Genomic DNA, 5,111 nt, shown 5'->3' with positions numbered 1-5,111 from the left:
CGTGCATCGTGCCCGCCTGATGCGGCCGTCGGGCGGCGCGCCCCGGCGCCGCAGCGACGCCTCCGTAACAGAGCCGATCTTTACGCTCGCGCTAACCCTGAATCCTCAGAGCCTGCGCTGCCGGCAGCGCCAAGCTCACCAACCGCTGCGCTGCCGTGCTCCTTGCGGGAGCTGCAGCGTTTCTGCTGAGGAAATCTTTCCCGCTGCCCGTAAGCCCGCGTGGGACGAGCAGAAATCACAACATCTAAAGTCTGTGGGTGCTCTTGAAAATAAAATGCTTAGGAAGCAGTGCTGCTGGAAAGTGGTTTGCTTGAGTGACCGCTCCTACGTGTTTTCAGATTAGAGCAGAACAGGTCGTTACATTAAGGATAATGCTTTCAATATGCTGCGTCTTGGTCCCGTGATGGGCAAATGCAATAACGAGCCGGCTTGTTTCTAAGGGCCAACATAGCAGTCTGTATTTGCAGGGCTGCTGCTGGCTCCATGGAAGCTGCCAAGGACTTCCTGATGAGGAAACTGCTGCATTTGTGGCAAGGAGTGGAAGGGGGCGATATGGAGGTACTACATCTGAACGGGATACGGGATCCTTCACCTGGCCTGTGTAACTCACTGAGGTTGGAAGGAATCACCCCAGATCCAGCCCACTGACGTGCAGCTGGTCTACGATGGTTTGAACAAGCTGAATGCTTCGTCATTAATTACATCCACATTCACATACACTGAGTTTGTTCCAGAGCTGCCGTGCAGGACGAAGTGAGTGATGAACTGAAGAAGAGACGCTGAAATAATTCCCACAGAAAGAGGAATGCATGAAACAACCCTTTCCCCTCTCCCCTTTCCCCTTATTTCCCAGGCAGTAGTATTTCTAAAGACACATATGGATGCTTTCTAAAAACTGTAGTGACTACTTAGAGTGTGGGCATGAATTTCTTAGACAGCACAAGCTGCCTGGCAAGGCTGTGCGCAGTTAATGACTGAGAGTTCAGGGAAACAGAAAGAGGGGAGAGCAGAGAGAGCTGTTGTTGGTGTAGGGAAATGGGAAGTCATTGAGACACGAGAGAAACACACAGATAAATCCTAACATCCCTGATAACCTTGGAGTCACCAGCTTCACCAGGCTGAATTAAGAAGATAGGTTGGTTTTAAATGTTCCTCGCTGAAGTCCTGGCTCTGCATTAATCTGTTGGTTGTGGGCTGTAGCGTAATAATCCTTCTGACGTTTCCTTCAGTTCTGTAATCTAATGCTGCACAAGTGTCTCGCCGTGTTCACATCCTCTACTGAACAATTGTGGCTTCAGTTTTGTGATGCACATTCTGCTCCATCAGCCTGTAATTGCAGTGCTATCAGGAGGTAGGGCTGATATATCTAACTGTGTTTTCTGTTAATAGTGGAGATTGAATCTGCTGAATTAGTCAAATCACTCATCCTCACTTGCAAACAAAAGTATCCACCCATGATTTTTTCAGCTGCTGAGACTGCTTTTTTGGGTTCTCCTTTGCTCACTCACACAAGGACACACTGAGAGAACTTCAGAAACAAGAGCCAAGGGCCCGCTGTGGGGCATGAGCACTTACTATAGGGCTGTGCAGAACTCTTCTATCAAAACAACCAAACAACTGGAGAAGGTCCTGAGTGCTATAGAATGAGTGTGGTTCTGGCATATGGAGTGAGAAATGCGTGGATCCTGTTTGCTTTGGATGTTGCTTCACATGGGCCTGTCTGACAACAGACGGTGATGACTCCAGGACAACCTGGAGATGCTGGTCTCCTCTGGAAGAGCTTAGGAGAAACAGCAGCAGGCATGGGGATACCATGGCTTTGCAACTTCATTTTATCTTCTGCGCAGTCTATCATTTGTCCCTCCCCGATACGTTTTCTCTCCCATACCAATCCCCTATAAAGCCAACCTTGGCAAAGATGCTCAAATCAGGGGTTACAAGTAATGACACCATCCATTTCACGCTGTAAAAACAGCTCTCCTTTTCAGTTCCCTTCTTCATTCACAGCAGATTCCTTTATAGTGCATAACACAGATGTTATGAGGGCTGCTCTAAAGGTAATGTCTCCTATATCATGTTGGCCCACAACGTCAGAAGCGGATATTAGTGGTACGGTAATAGAGGTTGAACCTTCCCATCAATATTCTATTCCATTTTGTTGCCGTGAGACAGATGGCAGCAGAGAGGCAGTGTGACAGAATGGTGTCTGACACAGAAGGCAGATGAAGCAAAGGTGTGCCTTTTAATTCCTCCATGCAGAAAAAATGGCACCTATTGACATTTGTTGATACTTGCTGAATGTTGATGGAGACCAAATAGTGAATGTGAGAGCAGGGAGGAGGCAGGTGGTGCATTTCTGCAGTAGTGACAGTGGGTCACTTCCACTGGTACAGACTGTTAGGAATGCAGCATACAGGTTCTTGTTCATCGCTGGTGAAAATGCATAGCTCATGGTGCTGACTGTGTTGAAAACCAGTGTTCTGCAGTTGAGAATCTGTTCTATCAAATAGTGTTCTTGTGCTCTTTGTATCTGGTGTAGTTTCCATGGAATAGAAGGCATTACTTTCAGAGCAACCTACGTCTACGAGATGTGTGGTGAGATTGTAGCACGGCTGTGGCTGCAGGCACCCTGCAAAAGTGTTGCCATTAATTAAATGTGAAAAGGGGACAGCAGTTGTATATTCTGCTGTCAGCTCTCAAAGTCATGTCAGCTCATGGCAAACCAAACCTCCCCAGTCTGAGAGCAAAAGAAGCAGATGCCTGCTCAGAGGAACAACATTCCTCTGTGAAACAAAAAGAATTCCACCTACAATGGTATGTTAAACTCTAAGTGTTTCACTGTAGGCAGTATTACACAGGATAGTAGCTATCACTGGATCTGATTTAATAAGAATTTGACAAATTAATGTTTTCCTATCACCAATTCTGTTTTTATTATCAATATCTGTCTTTGTCAGTGCATGCCCTTCACCCACCTGTGCCTCCCTGTTATCAGTTTCAGAGACAGCAAGGTGTTTGCCATATATCACCAGCCTAGTGATGAAAGATTCAGAGCAGAAAAACAAGAACAAATGATGCACTGTGAGAAAAGGCCATGACAACACGACAATATTCCTCTACAGACACACAAGCGAGGATTTATGGTTAGAAATAAAATTCATTAAGCGGTTTAACATTCTTAGATGCTTATTCTCCTTTCAGTGATTGTTGAACAGAGCTTGCCAGCAGAGCCTTTTGTCATCAGGAAGAGGTGCACTTTGCTCCAGGTTATCACGGCTTTCCCCACTGCTACTCATGTATTGTTTGCTGTTGCTGTTATTGATTGTGTTTGTCTGTGCAGCAGTCATACAATCTAAGTGTCGCCCTAAACAGAAAGGTCACAGCTGCAAAGGAAAATGAGTAAGACACTTACAAAATATAGGCCAATTTAGCTCTGCCCTAGCTACTGCTTAAGAGAGAGAGCTAAACAGTGACAGAATGGGATGTGATAATGCAGATCACCCAGGAGGAAATATTTAACATCGCAAATCCAACAATAAACAGGAAAGAAAATACAGCTAAGCTATATCTAACTGCATACCAAATGTATCTATGGCAGGGCTCACAAAGAACAGTGTGATAGTTTGCGAACACTTGAAGAATATAGCCACCAAGAAGGGAGAGGCAGAATGTACTTGACAATGAATGCCGGGGTAACAGAAGCAGAACAGAGTAGTACTGCTCAGAAATAAACTAGATTGAGGTGAGACTATGGAACAGCCTTCTAGAAAGAGTATTGGAAATCCAGATCCTAAAGACATCTGAAGGCCAATGAGCCAAATGTTTGGGCACACACCTGGCCATGTCTGGGCCTGGCACTGAATGGCTCTGGGCACAGAGCAGGGACTTTCTGGTACCCAGCATCGTGCCACCTCGTTTCCTCCTGCTGCAGCTTGCTTTGCTGGGTCTCCCACACCAAAAATTATTCTCTTTGTGGCCTTTGTAGCTCAGGATGCTCCTTTTGTAAATGCACAAAGTATGTATAAGATTTGAAAATGGATCTCTCAGCACATTTAAATGCAGCGCTGCTCAGTGGAATATAGGTCGCTCTAAAAGTAATGCCTCCTGTTTATTTCCCTGGAAACTACGTAGTTATGCTAGATGCCAAACTGTTAATATGCTGCTGTTAAAATACAAGGAATTTTTAAAAGAATCTAATATGACTCATTGCCTTGTAAAGAGACTGTCTCTGTTTTTATTGACTAACTGCAAACTGTGTCTCTCCACTGTAATTGGAGCAGCTGAGCTGTCTTTCACCTTGTGGCTGGGGTATTGGTTGCATCACAATAGGATAAATAGCACTAGAATAATGGTAGGCAAATGTTAATCTGTACAGTGAATGGCAGCACTGCCAATTATGGTGCTTGTGGACTTCATTGAATGTCTGCAAGTAATTTAACATTATCTGCAAGACAAGCTAGAAGCAGGGATCTCTACAGTGCCCCAACCAGATTTACTGCCCCAACCAGAAGTATTTTCCAGTGATCCTACTGCCAGTTAAAAAGTGATTGGCTACATAATTATGGAAATGGTTGTGAATATTAGATCAACAGGCTGACAAAAGTCATGGTAGCCAGATTTTAGTCTCTGGCACAAATGAGATTAACAATTGAGAAGTCCATTCACGGAGACTAACCAGATTTCCTGTACAGCATAAGCATTCTTTATTAAGCTTGTCAAAGGAAAAGGCCACAGAGTATCCTGAAATAGCAGTTCCAAGAAAACCATTTCATCTGTTTTTCTTTCTCTGAATAGGTCAGTGTGTGGTGTTGCCCTGGCAGTTTGTTGTGTAGACTCTATCAGCATGGAATGACAATCAGGTATGAGCAACCCAGACCTGGCAGGTAAGGAGGCACGGCTGGATCCCTGCTAAAAAGAGGTGCCTGAATCTGGTGTGGTGAAACCCTGTGGAGTTCTGGGCCAGCAGCGGGAGGTGGGTGCGAGTACAGTTCTGCACAGCAGCCAGGTCTGAATTGCAGTACCCAGAAACCTTTGATTCCCAGGACAAATGGGCGAAGGTTCTAGCTAAAGGCAGCACAGCCCCTGGGAGGGCAGTCAGCACTGTTCCCCTG

Source organism: Meleagris gallopavo, chromosome 5, assembly GCF_000146605.3.
Source record: "Meleagris gallopavo isolate NT-WF06-2002-E0010 breed Aviagen turkey brand Nicholas breeding stock chromosome 5, Turkey_5.1, whole genome shotgun sequence".
Classification (NCBI taxonomy): domain Eukaryota; kingdom Metazoa; phylum Chordata; class Aves; order Galliformes; family Phasianidae; genus Meleagris; species Meleagris gallopavo.
The sequence above is the reverse complement of the archived record's forward strand: the minus strand, read 5'-3'. Positions refer to the sequence as shown.